Source organism: Heptranchias perlo, unplaced genomic scaffold (assembly GCF_035084215.1).
Source record: "Heptranchias perlo isolate sHepPer1 unplaced genomic scaffold, sHepPer1.hap1 HAP1_SCAFFOLD_94, whole genome shotgun sequence".
In the NCBI taxonomy this organism is placed as follows: Eukaryota; Metazoa; Chordata; class Chondrichthyes; order Hexanchiformes; family Hexanchidae; genus Heptranchias; species Heptranchias perlo.
This window is the reverse complement of record NW_027139981.1, coordinates 981,647-1,000,378: the sequence shown is the minus strand read 5'-3', so window position 1 is coordinate 1,000,378 and position 18,732 is coordinate 981,647.

Here is an 18,732-nt window from a genome sequence, read left to right as displayed (position 1 = left end):
AACATAATTCAGCGAGCTGCAAGTTTTTTCCTTAATAGAGTAAGATTTTATCTTAAAATACAAGAACTTTTCGTGGTTCTTGTCAATTTTTGTTGGTTTTCATCTAATGAACTTATTTCAGTCAGCTAGATCTTTCTTCTTCAAAGCAAAATGATTTTATCTTCAAATACAAGAACTTTTCGTGGTTTTGATGGTTTTCAGCAAATGAACATATTTCAGCGAGCTGGAAGTTTTTTCCTTAATAGAGTAAGATTTTATCTTAAAATACAAGAACTTTTCGTGGTTCTTGTCAATTTTTGTTGGTTTTCATCTAATGAACTTATTTCAGTCAGCTAGATCTTTCTTCTTCAAAGAAAAAAGATTTTATCTTCAAATACAAGAACTTTTCGTGGTTTTGTTGGTTTTCAGCAAATGAACATATTTCAGCGAGCTGGGAGTTTTTTCTTTAATAGTGTAAGATTTTATCTTAAAATACAAGAACTTTTCGTGGTTCTTGTCAATTTTTGTTGGTTTTCATCGAATTAACTTATTTCAGTCAGCAAGAACTTTCTTCTTCAAAGCAAAAAGATTTTACCTTCAAATACAAGAACTTTTCGTGGTTTTGATGGTTTTGAGCAAATGAACATATTTCAGCGAGCTGGAAGTTTTTTCCTGAATAGAGTAAGATTTTATCTTAAAATACAAGACCTTTTCGTGGTTCTTGTCAATTTTTGTTGGTTTTCATCTAATGAACTTATTTCAGTCAGCTAGATCTTTCTTCTTCAAAGCAAAAAGATTTTATCTTCAAATACAAGAACTTTTCGTGGTTTTGATGGTTTTCAGCAAATGAACAGATTTCAGCGAGCTGGAAGTTTTTTCTTTAATAGCCTAAGATTTTATCTTAAAATACAAGAACTTTTCGTGGTTCTTGTCAATTTTTGTTGGTTTTCATCTAATGAACTTATTTCAGTCAGCTAGATCTATCTTCGTCAAAGCAAAAAATTTTATCTTCAAATACAAGAACTTTTGGTGGTTTTGTTGGTTTTTAGCAAATGAACATATTTCAGCGAGCTGGAAGTTTTTTCCTTAATAGAGTAAGATTTTATCTTAAAATACAAGAACTTTTCGTGGTTCTTGTCAATTTTTGTTGGTTTTCATCTAATGAACTTATTTCAGTCAGCTAGATCTTTCTTCTTCAAAGCAAAATGATTTTATCTTCAAATACAAGAACTTTTCGTGGTTTTGATGGTTTTCAGCAAATGAACATATTTCAGCGAGCTGGAAGTTTTTTCCTTAATAGAGTAAGATTTTATCTTAAAATACAAGAACTTTTCGTGGTTCTTGTCAATTTTTGTTGGTTTTCATCTAATGAACTTATTTCAGTCAGCTAGATCTTTCTTCTTCAAAGAAAAAAGATTTTATCTTCAAATACAAGAACTTTTCGTGGTTTTGTTGGTTTTCAGCAAATGAACATATTTCAGCGAGCTGGGAGTTTTTTCTTTAATTGTGTAAGATTTTATCTTAAAATACAAGAACTTTTCGTGGTTCTTGTCAATTTTTGTTGGTTTTCATCGAATGAACTTATTTCAGTCAGCAAGAACTTTCTTCTTCAAAGCAAAAAGATTTTACCTTCAAATACAAGAACTTTTCGTGGTTTTGATGGTTTTGAGCAAATGAACATATTTCAGCGAGCTGGAAGTTTTTTCCTGAATAGAGTAAGATTTTATCTTAAAATACAAGACCTTTTCGTGGTTCTTGTCAATTTTTGTTGGTTTTCATCTAATGAACTTATTTCAGTCAGCTAGATCTTTCTTCTTCAAAGCAAAAAGATTTTATCTTCAAATACAAGAACTTTTCGTGGTTTTGATGGTTTTCAGCAAATGAACAGATTTCAGCGAGCTGGAAGTTTTTTCTTTAATAGCCTAAGATTTTATCTTAAAATACAAGAACTTTTCGTGGTTCTTGTCAATTTTTGTTGGTTTTCATCTAATGAACTTATTTCAGTCAGCTAGATCTATCTTCGTCAAAGCAAAAAAATTTATCTTCAAATACAAGAACTTTTGGTGGTTTTGTTGGTTTTCAGCAAATGAACATATTTCAGCGAGCTGGAAGTTTTTTCCTTAATAGAGTAAGATTTTATCTTAAAATACAAGAACTTTTCGTGGTTCTTGTCAATTTTTGTTGGTTTTCATCTAATGAACTTATTTCAGTCAGCTGGATCTTTCTTCTTCAAAGCAAAAAGATTTTATCTTCAAATACAAGAACTTTTCGTGGTTTTGTTGGTTTTCAGCAAATGAACATATTTCAGCGAGCTGGAAGTTTTTTCCTTAATAGAGTAAGATTTTATCTTAAAATACAAGACCTTTTCGTGGTTCTTGTCAATTTTTGTTGGTTTTCATCTAATGAACTTATTTCAGTCAGCTAGATCTTTCTTCTTCAAAGAAAAAAGATTTTATCTTCAAATACAAGAACTTTTCGTGGTTTTGTTGGTTTTCAGCAAATGAACATATTTCAGCGAGCTGGGAGTTTTTTCTTTAATAGTGTAAGATTTTATCTTAAAATACAAGAACTTTTCGTGGTTCTTGTCAATTTTTGTTGGTTTTCATCTAATGAACTTATTTCAGTCAGCTAGATCTTTCTTCTTCAAAGCAAAATGATTTTATCTTCAAATACAAGAACTTTTCGTGGTTTTGATGGTTTTCAGCAAATGAACATATTTCAGCGAGCTGGAAGTTTTTTCCTAAATAGAGTAAGATTTTATCTTAAAATACAAGAACTTTTCGTGGTTCTTGTCAATTTTTGTTGGTTTTCATCTAATGAACTTATTTCAGTCAGCTAGATCTTTCTTCTTCAAAGAAAAAAGATTTTATCTTCAAATACAAGAACTTTTCGTGGTTTTGTTGGTTTTCAGCAAATGAACATATTTCAGCGAGCTGGGAGTTTTTTCTTTAATAGTGTAAGATTTTATCTTAAAATACAAGAACTTTTCGTGGTTCTTGTCAATTTTTGTTGGTTTTCATCGAATGAACTTATTTCAGTCAGCAAGATCTTTCTTCTTCAAAGCAAAAAGATTTTACCTTCAAATACAAGAACTTTTCGTGGTTTTGATGGTTTTGAGCAAATGAACATATTTCAGCGAGCTGGAAGTTTTTTCCTGAATAGAGTAAGATTTTATCTTAAAATACAAGACCTTTTCGTGGTTCTTGTCAATTTTTGTTGGTTTTCATCTAATGAACTTATTTCAGTCAGCTCGATCTTTCTTCTTCAAAGCAAAAAGATTTTATCTTCAAATACAAGAACTTTTCGTGGTTTTGATGGTTTTCAGCAAATGAACAGATTTCAGCGAGCTGGAAGTTTTTTCTTTAATAGCCTAAGATTTTATCTTAAAATACAAGAACTTTTCGTGGTTCTTGTCAATTTTTGTTGGTTTTCATCTAATGAACTTATTTCAGTCAGCTAGATCTATCTTCGTCAAAGCAAAAAATTTTATCTTCATATACAAGAACTTTTGGTGGTTTTGTTGGTTTTCAGCAAATGAACATATTTCAGCGAGCTGGAAGTTTTTTCCTTAATAGAGTAAGATTTTATCTTAAAATACAAGAACTTTTCGTGGTTCTTGTCAATTTTTGTTGGTTTTCATCTAATGAACTTATTTCAGTCAGCTGGATCTTTCTTCTTCAAAGCAAAAAGATTTTATCTTCAAATACAAGAACTTTTCGTGGTTTTGTTGGTTTTCAGCAAATGAACATATTTCAGCGAGCTGGAAGTTTTTTCCTTAATAGAGTAAGAATTTATCTTAAAATACAAGAACTTTTCGTGGTTCTTGTCAATTTTTGTTGGTTTTCATCTAATGAACTTATTTCAGTCAGCTGGATCTTTCTTCTTCAAAGCAAAATGATTTTATCTTCAAATGCAAGAACTTTTCGTGGTTTTGATGGTTTTCAGCAAATGAACATATTTCAGCGAGCTGGAAGTTTTTTCCTTAATAGAGTAAGATTTTATCTTAAAATACAAGAACTTTTCGTGGTTCTTGTCAATTTTTGTTGGTTTTCATCTAATGAACTTATTTCAGTCAGCTAGATCTTTCTTCTTCAAAGAAAAAAGATTTTATCTTCAAATACAAGAACTTTTCGTGGTTTTATTGGTTTTCAGCAAATGAACATATTTCAGCGAGCTTGGAGTTTTTTCTTTAATAGCGTAAGATTTTATCTTAAAATACAAGAACTTTTCGTGGTTCTTGTCAATTTTTGTTGGTTTTCATCTAATGAACTTATTTCAGTCAGCTAGATCTTTCTTCTTCAAAGCAAAAAGATTTTATCTTCAAATACAAGAACTTTTCGTGGTTTTGATGGTTTTGAGCAAATGAACATATTTCAGCGAGCTGGAAGTTTTTTCCTGAATAGAGTAAGATTTTATCTTAAAATACAAGAACTTTTCGTGGTTCTTGTCAATTTTTGTTGGTTTTCATCTAATGAACTTATTTCAGTCAGCTAGATCTTTCTTCTTCAAAGCAAAAAGATTTTATCTTCAAATACAAGAACTTTTCGTGGTTTTGATGGTTTTCAGCAAATGAACATAATTCAGCGAGCTGCAAGTTTTTTCCTTAATAGAGTAAGATTTTATCTTAAAATACAAGAACTTTTCGTGGTTCTTGTCAATTTTTGTTGGTTTTCATCTAATGAACTTATTTCAGTCAGCTAGATCTTTCTTCTTCAAAGCAAAATGATTTTATTTTCAAATACAAGAACTTTTCGTGGTTTTGATGGTTTTCAGCAAATGAACATATTTCAGCGAGCTGGAAGTTTTTTCCTTAATAGAGTAAGATTTTATCTTAAAATACAAGAACTTTTCGTGGTTCTTGTCAATTTTTGTTGGTTTTCATCTAATGAACTTATTTCAGTCAGTTGGATCTTTCTTCTTCAAAGAAAAAAGATTTTATCTTCAAATACAAGAACTTTTAGTGGTTTTGTTGGTTTTCAGCAAATGAACATATTTCAGCGAGCTGGGAGTTTTTTCTTTAATAGCGTAAGATTTTATCTTAAAATACAAGAACTTTTCGTGGTTCTTGTCAATTTTTGTTGGTTTTCATCTAATGAACTTATTTCAGTCAGCTAGATCTTTCTTCTTCAAAGCAAAAAGATTTTATCTTCAAATACAAGAACTTTTCGTGGTTTTGATGGTTTTCAGCAAATGAACAGATTTCAGCGAGCTGGAAGTTTTTTCTTTAATAGCCTAAGATTTTATCTTAAAATACAAGAACTTTTCGTGGTTCGTGTCAATTTTTGTTGGTTTTCATCTAATGAACTTATTTCAGTCAGCTAGATCTATCTTCGTCAAAGCAAAAAATTTTATCTTCAAATACAAGAACCTTTGGTGGTTTTGTTGGTTTTCAGCAAATGAACATATTTCAGCGAGCTGGAAGTTTTTTCCTTAATAGAGTAAGATTTTATCTTAAAATACAAGAACTTTTCGTGGTTCTTGTCAATTTTTGTTGGTTTTCATCTAATGAACTTATTTCAGTCAGCTGGATCTTTCTTCTTCAAAGCAAAATGATTTTATCTTCAAATGCAAGAACTTTTCGTGGTTTTGATGGTTTTCAGCAAATGAACATATTTCAGCGAGCTGGAAGTTTTTTCCTTAATAGAGTAAGATTTTATCTTAAAATACAAGAACTTTTCGTGGTTCTTGTCAATTTTTGTTGGTTTTCATCTAATGAACTTATTTCAGTCAGCTAGATCTTTCTTCTTCAAAGAAAAAAGATTTTATCTTCAAATACAAGAACTTTTCGTGGTTTTGTTGGTTTTCAGCAAATGAACATATTTCAGCGAGCTTGGAGTTTTTTCTTTAATAGCGTAAGATTTTATCTTAAAATACAAGAACTTTTCGTGGTTCTTGTCAATTTTTGTTGGTTTTCATCTAATGAACTTATTTCAGTCAGCTAGATTTTCTTCTTCAAAGCAAAAAGATTTTATCTTCAAATACAAGAACTTTTCGTGGTTTTGATGGTTTTGAGCAAATGAACATATTTCAGCGAGCTGGAAGTTTTTTCCTTAATAGAGTAAGATTTTATCTTAAAATACAAGAACTTTTCGTGGTTCTTGTCAATTTTTGTTGGTTTTCATCTAATGAACTTATTTCAGTCAGCTGGATCTTTCTTCTTCAAAGCAAAATGATTTTATCTTCAAATACAAGAACTTTTCGTGGTTTTGATGGTTTTCAGCAAATGAACATATTTCAGCGAGCTGGAAGTTTTTTCCTTAATAGAGTAAGATTTTATCTTAAAATACAAGAACTTTTCGTGGTTCTTGTCAATTTTTGTTGGTTTTCATCTAATGAACTTATTTCAGTCAGCCAGATCTTTCTTCTTCAAAGAAAAAAGATTTTATCTTCAAATACAAGAACTTTTCGTGGTTTTGTTGGTTTTCAGCAAATGTACAGATTTCAGCGAGCTGGGAGTTTTTTCTTTAATAGCGTAAAATTTTATCTTAAAATACAAGAACTTTTCGTGGTTCTTGTCAATTTTTGTTGGTTTTCATCCAATGAACTTATTTCAGTCAGCTAGATCTATCTTCGTCAAAGCAAAAAATTTTATCTTCAAATACAAGAACTTTTGGTGGTTTTGTTGGTTTTCAGCAAATGAACATATTTCAGCGAGCTGGAAGTTTTTTCCTTAATAGAGTAAGATTTTATCTTAAAATACAAGAACTTTTCGTGGTTCTTGTCAATTTTTGTTGGTTTTCATCTAATGAACTTATTTCAGTCAGCTGGATCTTTCTTCTTCAAAGCAAAAAGATTTTATCTTCAAATACAAGAACTTTTCGTGGTTTTGTTGGTTTTCAGCAAATGAACATATTTCAGCGAGCTGGAAGTTTTTTCCTTAATAGAGTAAGATTTTATCTTAAAATACAAGAACTTTTCGTGGTTCTTGTCAATTTTTGTTGGTTTTCATCTAATGAACTTATTTCAGTCAGCTGGATCTTTCTTCTTCAAAGCAAAATGATTTTATCTTCAAATACAAGAACTTTTCGTGGTTTTGATGGTTTTCAGCAAATGAACATATTTCAGCGAGCTGGAAGTTTTTTCCTTAATAGAGTAAGATTTTATCTTAAAATACAAGAACTTTTCGTGGTTCTTGTCAATTTTTGTTGGTTTTCATCTAATTAACTTATTTCAGTCAGCTAGATCTTTCTTCTTCAAAGAAAAAAGATTTTATCTTCAAATACAAGAACTTTTCGTGGTTTTGTTGGTTTTCAGCAAATGAACATATTTCAGCGAGCTGGGAGTTTTTTCTTTAATAGCGTAAGATTTTATCTTAAAATACAAGAACTTTTCGTGGTTCTTGTCAATTTTTGTTGGTTTTCATCTAATGAACTTATTTCAGTCAGCTAGATCTTTCTTCTTCAAAGCAAAAAGATTTTATCTTCAAATACAAGAACTTTTCGTGGTTTTGATGGTTTTCAGCAAATGAACATATTTCAGCGAGCTGGAAGTTTTTTCCTGAATAGAGTAAGATTTTATCTTAAAATACAAGAACTTTTCGTGGTTCTTGTCAATTTTTGTTGGTTTTCATCTAATGAACTTATTTCAGTCAGCTAGATCTTTCTTCTTCAAAGCAAAAAGATTTTATCTTCAAATACAAGAACTTTTCGTGGTTTTGATGGTTTTCAGCAAATGAACATAATTCAGCGAGCTGCAAGTTTTTTCCTTAATAGAGTAAGATTTTATCTTAAAATACAAGAACTTTTCGTGGTTCTTGTCAATTTTTGTTGGTTTTCATCTAATGAACTTATTTCAGTCAGCTAGATCTTTCTTCTTCAAAGCAAAATGATTTTATTTTCAAATACAAGAACTTTTCGTGGTTTTGATGGTTTTCAGCAAATGAACAGATTTCAGCGAGCTGGAAGTTTTTTCTTTAATAGCCTAAGATTTTATCTTAAAATACAAGAACTTTTCGTGGTTCGTGTCAATTTTTGTTGGTTTTCATCTAATGAACTTATTTCAGTCAGCTAGATCTATCTTCGTCAAAGCAAAAAATTTTATCTTCAAATACAAGAACCTTTGGTGGTTTTGTTGGTTTTCAGCAAATGAACATATTTCAGCGAGCTGGAAGTTTTTTCCTTAATAGAGTAAGATTTTATCTTAAAATACAAGAACTTTTCGTGGTTCTTGTCAATTTTTGTTGGTTTTCATCTAATGAACTTATTTCAGTCAGCTGGATCTTTCTTCTTCAAAGCAAAATGATTTTATCTTCAAATACAAGAACTTTTCGTGGTTTTGATGGTTTTCAGCAAATGAACATATTTCAGCGAGCTGGAAGTTTTTTCCTTAATAGAGTAAGATTTTATCTTAAAATACAAGAACTTTTCGTGGTTCTTGTCAATTTTTGTTGGTTTTCATCTAATGAACTTATTTCAGTCAGCCAGATCTTTCTTCTTCAAAGAAAAAAGATTTTATCTTCAAATACAAGAACTTTTCGTGGTTTTGTTGGTTTTCAGCAAATGTACAGATTTCAGCGAGCTGGGAGTTTTTTCTTTAATAGCGTAAAATTTTATCTTAAAATACAAGAACTTTTCGTGGTTCTTGTCAATTTTTGTTGGTTTTCATCCAATGAACTTATTTCAGTCAGCAAGATCTATCTTCGTCAAAGCAAAAAATTTTATCTTCAAATACAAGAACTTTTGGTGGTTTTGTTGGTTTTCAGCAAATGAACATATTTCAGCGAGCTGGAAGTTTTTTCCTTAATAGAGTAAGATTTTATCTTAAAATACAAGAACTTTTCGTGGTTCTTGTCAATTTTTGTTGGTTTTCATCTAATGAACTTATTTCAGTCAGCTGGATCTTTCTTCTTCAAAGCAAAAAGATTTTATCTTCAAATACAAGAACTTTTCGTGGTTTTGTTGGTTTTCAGCAAATGAACATATTTCAGCGAGCTGGAAGTTTTTTCCTTAATAGAGTAAGATTTTATCTTAAAATACAAGAACTTTTCGTGGTTCTTGTCAATTTTTGTTGGTTTTCATCTAATGAACTTATTTCAGTCAGCTGGATCTTTCTTCTTCAAAGCAAAATGATTTTATCTTCAAATACAAGAACTTTTCGTGGTTTTGATGGTTTTCAGCAAATGAACATATTTCAGCGAGCTGGAAGTTTTTTCCTTAATAGAGTAAGATTTTATCTTAAAATACAAGAACTTTTCGTGGTTCTTGTCAATTTTTGTTGGTTTTCATCTAATTAACTTATTTCAGTCAGCTAGATCTTTCTTCTTCAAAGAAAAAAGATTTTATCTTCAAATACAAGAACTTTTCGTGGTTTTGTTGGTTTTCAGCAAATGAACATATTTCAGCGAGCTGGGAGTTTTTTCTTTAATAGCGTAAGATTTTATCTTAAAATACAAGAACTTTTCGTGGTTCTTGTCAATTTTTGTTGGTTTTCATCTAATGAACTTATTTCAGTCAGCTAGATCTTTCTTCTTCAAAGCAAAAAGATTTTATCTTCAAATACAAGAACTTTTCGTGGTTTTGATGGTTTTCAGCAAATGAACATATTTCAGCGAGCTGGAAGTTTTTTCCTGAATAGAGTAAGATTTTATCTTAAAATACAAGAACTTTTCGTGGTTCTTGTCAATTTTTGTTGGTTTTCATCTAATGAACTTATTTCAGTCAGCTAGATCTTTCTTCTTCAAAGCAAAAAGATTTTATCTTCAAATACAAGAACTTTTCGTGGTTTTGATGGTTTTCAGCAAATGAACATAATTCAGCGAGCTGCAAGTTTTTTCCTTAATAGAGTAAGATTTTATCTTAAAATACAAGAACTTTTCGTGGTTCTTGTCAATTTTTGTTGGTTTTCATCTAATGAACTTATTTCAGTCAGCTAGATCTTTCTTCTTCAAAGCAAAATGATTTTATTTTCAAATACAAGAACTTTTCGTGGTTTTGATGGTTTTCAGCAAATGAACAGATTTCAGCGAGCTGGAAGTTTTTTCTTTAATAGCCTAAGATTTTATCTTAAAATACAAGAACTTTTCGTGGTTCGTGTCAATTTTTGTTGGTTTTCATCTAATGAACTTATTTCAGTCAGCTAGATCTATCTTCGTCAAAGCAAAAAATTTTATCTTCAAATACAAGAACCTTTGGTGGTTTTGTTGGTTTTCAGCAAATGAACATATTTCAGCGAGCTGGAAGTTTTTTCCTTAATAGAGTAAGATTTTATCTTAAAATACAAGAACTTTTCGTGGTTCTTGTCAATTTTTGTTGGTTTTCATCTAATGAACTTATTTCAGTCAGCTGGATCTTTCTTCTTCAAAGCAAAATGATTTTATCTTCAAATGCAAGAACTTTTCGTGGTTTTGATGGTTTTCAGCAAATGAACATATTTCAGCGAGCTGGAAGTTTTTTCCTTAATAGAGTAAGATTTTATCTTAAAATACAAGAACTTTTCGTGGTTCTTGTCAATTTTTGTTGGTTTTCATCTAATGAACTTATTTCAGTCAGCTGGATCTTTCTTCTTCAAAGCAAAAAGATTTTACCTTCAAATACAAGAACTTTTCGTGGTTTTGTTGGTTTTCAGCAAATGAACATAATTCAGCGAACTGGAAGTTTTTTCCTTAATAGAGTAAGATTTTATCTTAAAATACAAGAACTTTTCGTGGTTCTTGTCAATTTTTGTTGGTTTTCATCTAATGAACTTATTTGAGTCAGCTGGATCTTTCTTCTTCAAAGCAAAATGATTTTATCTTCAAATACAAGAACTTTTCGTGGTTTTGATGGTTTTCAGCAAATGAACATATTTCAGCGAGCTGGAAGTTTTTTCCTCAATAGAGTAAGATTTTATCTTAAAATACAAGAACTTTTCGTGGTTCTTGTCAATTTTTGTTGGTTTTCATCTAATGAACTTATTTCAGTCAGCTGGATCTTTCTTCTTCAAAGCAAAAAGATTTTATCTTCAAATACAAGAACTTTTCGTGGTTTTGTTGGTTTTCAGCAAATGAACATATTTCAGCGAGCTGGAAGTTTTTTCCTTAATAGAGTAAGATTTTATCTTAAAATACAAGAACTTTTCGTGGTTCTTGTCAATTTTTGTTGGTTTTCATCTAATGAACTTATTTCAGTCAGCTGGATCTTTCTTCTTCAAAGCAAAATGATTTTATCTTCAAATACAAGAACTTTTCGTGGTTTTGATGGTTTTCAGCAAATGAACATATTTCAGCGAGCTGGAAGTTTTTTCCTTAATAGAGTAAGATTTTATCTTAAAATACAAGAACTTTTCGTGGTTCTTGTCAATTTTTGTTGGTTTTCATCTAATTAACTTATTTCAGTCAGCTAGATCTTTCTTCTTCAAAGAAAAAAGATTTTATCTTCAAATACAAGAACTTTTCGTGGTTTTGTTGGTTTTCAGCAAATGAACATATTTCAGCGAGCTGGGAGTTTTTTCTTTAATAGCGTAAGATTTTATCTTAAAATACAAGAACTTTTCGTGGTTCTTGTCAATTTTTGTTGGTTTTCATCTAATGAACTTATTTCAGTCAGCTAGATCTTTCTTCTTCAAAGCAAAAAGATTTTATCTTCAAATACAAGAACTTTTCGTGGTTTTGATGGTTTTCAGCAAATGAACATATTTCAGCGAGCTGGAAGTTTTTTCCTGAATAGAGTAAGATTTTATCTTAAAATACAAGAACTTTTCGTGGTTCTTGTCAATTTTTGTTGGTTTTCATCTAATGAACTTATTTCAGTCAGCTAGATCTTTCTTCTTCAAAGCAAAAAGATTTTATCTTCAAATACAAGAACTTTTCGTGGTTTTGATGGTTTTCAGCAAATGAACATAATTCAGCGAGCTGCAAGTTTTTTCCTTAATAGAGTAAGATTTTATCTTAAAATACAAGAACTTTTCGTGGTTCTTGTCAATTTTTGTTGGTTTTCATCTAATGAACTTATTTCAGTCAGCTAGATCTTTCTTCTTCAAAGCAAAATGATTTTATTTTCAAATACAAGAACTTTTCGTGGTTTTGATGGTTTTCAGCAAATGAACAGATTTCAGCGAGCTGGAAGTTTTTTCTTTAATAGCCTAAGATTTTATCTTAAAATACAAGAACTTTTCGTGGTTCGTGTCAATTTTTGTTGGTTTTCATCTAATGAACTTATTTCAGTCAGCTAGATCTATCTTCGTCAAAGCAAAAAATTTTATCTTCAAATACAAGAACCTTTGGTGGTTTTGTTGGTTTTCAGCAAATGAACATATTTCAGCGAGCTGGAAGTTTTTTCCTTAATAGAGTAAGATTTTATCTTAAAATACAAGAACTTTTCGTGGTTCTTGTCAATTTTTGTTGGTTTTCATCTAATGAACTTATTTCAGTCAGCTGGATCTTTCTTCTTCAAAGCAAAATGATTTTATCTTCAAATGCAAGAACTTTTCGTGGTTTTGATGGTTTTCAGCAAATGAACATATTTCAGCGAGCTGGAAGTTTTTTCCTTAATAGAGTAAGATTTTATCTTAAAATACAAGAACTTTTCGTGGTTCTTGTCAATTTTTGTTGGTTTTCATCTAATGAACTTATTTCAGTCAGCTGGATCTTTCTTCTTCAAAGCAAAAAGATTTTACCTTCAAATACAAGAACTTTTCGTGGTTTTGTTGGTTTTCAGCAAATGAACATAATTCAGCGAACTGGAAGTTTTTTCCTTAATAGAGTAAGATTTTATCTTAAAATACAAGAACTTTTCGTGGTTCTTGTCAATTTTTGTTGGTTTTCATCTAATGAACTTATTTGAGTCAGCTGGATCTTTCTTCTTCAAAGCAAAATGATTTTATCTTCAAATACAAGAACTTTTCGTGGTTTTGATGGTTTTCAGCAAATGAACATATTTCAGCGAGCTGGAAGTTTTTTCCTCAATAGAGTAAGATTTTATCTTAAAATACAAGAACTTTTCGTGGTTCTTGTCAATTTTTGTTGGTTTTCATCTAATGAACTTATTTCAGTCAGTTGGATCTTTCTTCTTCAAAGAAAAAAGATTTTATCTTCAAATACAAGAACTTTTAGTGGTTTTGTTGGTTTTCAGCAAATGAACATATTTCAGCGAGCTGGGAGTTTTTTCTTTAATAGCGTAAGATTTTATCTTAAAATACAAGAACTTTTCGTGGTTCTTGTCAATTTTTGTTGGTTTTCATCTAATGAACTTATTTCAGTCAGCTAGATCTTTCTTCTTCAAAGCAAAAAGATTTTATCTTCAAATACAAGAACTTTTCGTGGTTTTGATGGTTTTCAGCAAATGAACAGATTTCAGCGAGCTGGAAGTTTTTTCTTTAATAGCCTAAGATTTTATCTTAAAATACAAGAACTTTTCGTGGTTCGTGTCAATTTTTGTTGGTTTTCATCTAATGAACTTATTTCAGTCAGCTAGATCTATCTTCGTCAAAGCAAAAAATTTTATCTTCAAATACAAGAACCTTTGGTGGTTTTGTTGGTTTTCAGCAAATGAACATATTTCAGCGAGCTGGAAGTTTTTTCCTTAATACAGTAAGATTTTATCTTAAAATACAAGAACTTTTCGTGGTTCGTGTCAATTTTTGTTGGTTTTCATCTAATGAACTTATTTCAGTCAGCTGGATCTTTCTTCTTCAAAGCAAAATGATTTTATCTTCAAATGCAAGAACTTTTCGTGGTTTTGATGGTTTTCAGCAAATGAACATATTTCAGCGAGCTGGAAGTTTTTTCCTTAATAGAGTAAGATTTTATCTTAAAATACAAGAACTTTTCGTGGTTCTTGTCAATTTTTGTTGGTTTTCATCTAATGAACTTATTTCAGTCAGCTGGATCTTTCTTCTTCAAAGAAAAAAGATTTTATCTTCAAATACAAGAACTTTTCGTGGTTTTGTTGGTTTTCAGCAAATGAACATATTTCAGCGAGCTTGGAGTTTTTTCTTTAATAGCGTAAGATTTTATCTTAAAATACAAGAACTTTTCGTGGTTCTTGTCAATTTTTGTTGGTTTTCATCTAATGAACTTATTTCAGTCAGCTAGATCTTTCTTCTTCAAAGCAAAAAGATTTTATCTTCAAATACAAGAACTTTTCGTGGTTTTGATGGTTTTGAGCAAATGAACATATTTCAGCGAGCTGGAAGTTTTTTCCTTAATAGAGTAAGATTTTATCTTAAAATACAAGAACTTTTCGTGGTTCTTGTCAATTTTTGTTGGTTTTCATCTAATGAACTTATTTCAGTCAGCTGGATCTTTCTTCTTCAAAGCAAAATGATTTTATCTTCAAATACAAGAACTTTTCGTGGTTTTGATGGTTTTCAGCAAATGAACATATTTCAGCGAGCTGGAAGTTTTTTCCTTAATAGAGTAAGATTTTATCTTAAAATACAAGAACTTTTCGTGGTTCTTGTCAATTTTTGTTGGTTTTCATCTAATGAACTTATTTCAGTCAGCCAGATCTTTCTTCTTCAAAGAAAAAAGATTTTATCTTCAAATACAAGAACTTTTCGTGGTTTTGTTGGTTTTCAGCAAATGTACAGATTTCAGCGAGCTGGGAGTTTTTTCTTTAATAGCGTAAAATTTTATCTTAAAATACAAGAACTTTTCGTGGTTCTTGTCAATTTTTGTTGGTTTTCATCCAATGAACTTATTTCAGTCAGCTAGATCTATCTTCGTCAAAGCAAAAAATTTTATCTTCAAATACAAGAACTTTTGGTGGTTTTGTTGGTTTTCAGCAAATGAACATATTTCAGCGAGCTGGAAGTTTTTTCCTTAATAGAGTAAGATTTTATCTTAAAATACAAGAACTTTTCGTGGTTCTTGTCAATTTTTGTTGGTTTTCATCTAATGAACTTATTTCAGTCAGCTGGATCTTTCTTCTTCAAAGCAAAAAGATTTTATCTTCAAATACAAGAACTTTTCGTGGTTTTGTTGGTTTTCAGCAAATGAACATATTTCAGCGAGCTGGAAGTTTTTTCCTTAATAGAGTAAGATTTTATCTTAAAATACAAGAACTTTTCGTGGTTCTTGTCAATTTTTGTTGGTTTTCATCTAATGAACTTATTTCAGTCAGCTGGATCTTTCTTCTTCAAAGCAAAATGATTTTATCTTCAAATACAAGAACTTTTCGTGGTTTTGATGGTTTTCAGCAAATGAACATATTTCAGCGAGCTGGTAGTTTTTTCCTTAATAGAGTAAGATTTTATCTTAAAATACAAGAACTTTTCGTGGTTCTTGTCAATTTTTGTTGGTTTTCATCTAATTAACTTATTTCAGTCAGCTAGATCTTTCTTCTTCAAAGAAAAAAGATTTTATCTTCAAATACAAGAACTTTTCGTGGTTTTGTTGGTTTTCAGCAAATGAACATATTTCAGCGAGCTGGGAGTTTTTTCTTTAATAGCGTAAGATTTTATCTTAAAATACAAGAACTTTTCGTGGTTCTTGTCAATTTTTGTTGGTTTTCATCTAATGAACTTATTTCAGTCAGCTAGATCTTTCTTCTTCAAAGCAAAAAGATTTTATCTTCAAATACAAGAACTTTTCGTGGTTTTGATGGTTTTCAGCAAATGAACATATTTCAGCGAGCTGGAAGTTTTTTCCTGAATAGAGTAAGATTTTATCTTAAAATACAAGAACTTTTCGTGGTTCTTGTCAATTTTTGTTGGTTTTCATCTAATGAACTTATTTCAGTCAGCTAGATCTTTCTTCTTCAAAGCAAAAAGATTTTATCTTCAAATACAAGAACTTTTCGTGGTTTTGATGGTTTTCAGCAAATGAACATAATTCAGCGAGCTGCAAGTTTTTTCCTTAATAGAGTAAGATTTTATCTTAAAATACAAGAACTTTTCGTGGTTCTTGTCAATTTTTGTTGGTTTTCATCTAATGAACTTATTTCAGTCAGCTAGATCTTTCTTCTTCAAAGCAAAATGATTTTATTTTCAAATACAAGAACTTTTCGTGGTTTTGATGGTTTTCAGCAAATGAACAGATTTCAGCGAGCTGGAAGTTTTTTCTTTAATAGCCTAAGATTTTATCTTAAAATACAAGAACTTTTCGTGGTTCGTGTCAATTTTTGTTGGTTTTCATCTAATGAACTTATTTCAGTCAGCTAGATCTATCTTCGTCAAAGCAAAAAATTTTATCTTCAAATACAAGAACCTTTGGTGGTTTTGTTGGTTTTCAGCAAATGAACATATTTCAGCGAGCTGGAAGTTTTTTCCTTAATAGAGTAAGATTTTATCTTAAAATACAAGAACTTTTCGTGGTTCTTGTCAATTTTTGTTGGTTTTCATCTAATGAACTTATTTCAGTCAGCTGGATCTTTCTTCTTCAAAGCAAAATGATTTTATCTTCAAATACAAGAACTTTTCGTGGTTTTGATGGTTTTCAGCAAATGAACATATTTCAGCGAGCTGGAAGTTTTTTCCTTAATAGAGTAAGATTTTATCTTAAAATACAAGAACTTTTCGTGGTTCTTGTCAATTTTTGTTGGTTTTCATCTAATGAACTTATTTCAGTCAGCCAGATCTTTCTTCTTCAAAGAAAAAAGATTTTATCTTCAAATACAAGAACTTTTCGTGGTTTTGTTGGTTTTCAGCAAATGTACAGATTTCAGCGAGCTGGGAGTTTTTTCTTTAATAGCGTAAAATTTTATCTTAAAATACAAGAACTTTTCGTGGTTCTTGTCAATTTTTGTTGGTTTTCATCCAATGAACTTATTTCAGTCAGCTAGATCTATCTTCGTCAAAGCAAAAAATTTTATCTTCAAATACAAGAACTTTTGGTGGTTTTGTTGGTTTTCAGCAAATGAACATATTTCAGCGAGCTGGAAGTTTTTTCCTTAATAGAGTAAGATTTTATCTTAAAATACAAGAACTTTTCGTGGTTCTTGTCAATTTTTGTTGGTTTTCATCTAATGAACTTATTTCAGTCAGCTGGATCTTTCTTCTTCAAAGCAAAAAGATTTTATCTTCAAATACAAGAACTTTTCGTGGTTTTGTTGGTTTTCAGCAAATGAACATATTTCAGCGAGTTGGAAGTTTTTTCCTTAATAGAGTAAGATTTTATCTTAAAATACAAGAACTTTTCGTGGTTCTTGTCAATTTTTGTTGGTTTTCATCTAATGAACTTATTTCAGTCAGCTGGATCTTTCTTCTTCAAAGCAAAATGATTTTATCTTCAAATACAAGAACTTTTCGTGGTTTTGATGGTTTTCAGCAAATGAACATATTTCAGCGAGCTGGAAGTTTTTTCCTTAATAGAGTAAGATTTTATCTTAAAATACAAGAACTTTTCGTGGTTCTTGTCAATTTTTGTTGGTTTTCATCTAATTAACTTATTTCAGTCAGCTAGATCTTTCTTCTTCAAAGAAAAAAGATTTTATCTTCAAATACAAGAACTTTTCGTGGTTTTGTTGGTTTTCAGCAAATGAACATATTTCAGCGAGCTGGGAGTTTTTTCTTTAATAGCGTAAGATTTTATCTTAAAATACAAGAACTTTTCGTGGTTCTTGTCAATTTTTGTTGGTTTTCATCTAATGAACTTATTTCAGTCAGCTAGATCTTTCTTCTTCAAAGCAAAAAGATTTTATCTTCAAATACAAGAACTTTTCGTGGTTTTGATGGTTTTCAGCAAATGAACATATTTCAGCGAGCTGGAAGTTTTTTCCTGAATAGAGTAAGATTTTATCTTAAAATACAAGAACTTTTCGTGGTTCTTGTCAATTTTTGTTGGTTTTCATCTAATGAACTTATTTCAGTCAGCTAGATCTTTCTTCTTCAAAGCAAAAAGATTTTATCTTCAAATACAAGAACTTTTCGTGGTTTTGATGGTTTTCAGCAAATGAACATAATTCAGCGAGCTGCAAGTTTTTTCCTTAATAGAGTAAGATTTTATCTTAAAATACAAGAACTTTTCGTGGTTCTTGTCAATTTTTGTTGGTTTTCATCTAATGAACTTATTTCAGTCAGCTAGATCTTTCTTCTTCAAAGCAAAATGATTTTATTTTCAAATACAAGAACTTTTCGTGGTTTTGATGGTTTTCAGCAAATGAACAGATTTCAGCGAGCTGGAAGTTTTTTCTTTAATAGCCTAAGATTTTATCTTAAAATACAAGAACTTTTCGTGGTTCGTGTCAATTTTTGTTGGTTTTCATCTAATGAACTTATTTCAGTCAGCTAGATCTATCTTCGTCAAAGCAAAAAATTTTATCTTCAAATACAAGAACCTTTGGTGGTTTTGTTGGTTTTCAGCAAATGAACATATTTCAGCGAGCTGGAAGTTTTTTCCTTAATAGAGTAAGATTTTATCTTAAAATACAAGAACTTTTCGTGGTTCTTGTCAATTTTTGTTGGTTTTCATCTAATGAACTTATTTCAGTCAGCTGGATCTTTCTTCTTCAAAGCAAAATGATTTTATCTTCAAATGCAAGAACTTTTCGTGGTTTTGATGGTTTTCAGCAAATGAACATATTTCAGCGAGCTGGAAGTTTTTTCCTTAATAGAGTAAGATTTTATCTTAAAATACAAGAACTTTTCGTGGTTCTTGTCAATTTTTGTTGGTTTTCATCTAATGAACTTATTTCAGTCAGCTAGATCTTTCTTCTTCAAAGAAAAAAGATTTTATCTTCAAATACAAGAACTTTTCGTGGTTTTGTTGGTTTTCAGCAAATGAACATATTTCAGCGAGCTTGGAGTTTTTTCTTTAATAGCGTAAGATTTTATCTTAAAATACAAGAACTTTTCGTGGTTCTTGTCAATTTTTGTTGGTTTTCATCTAATGAACTTATT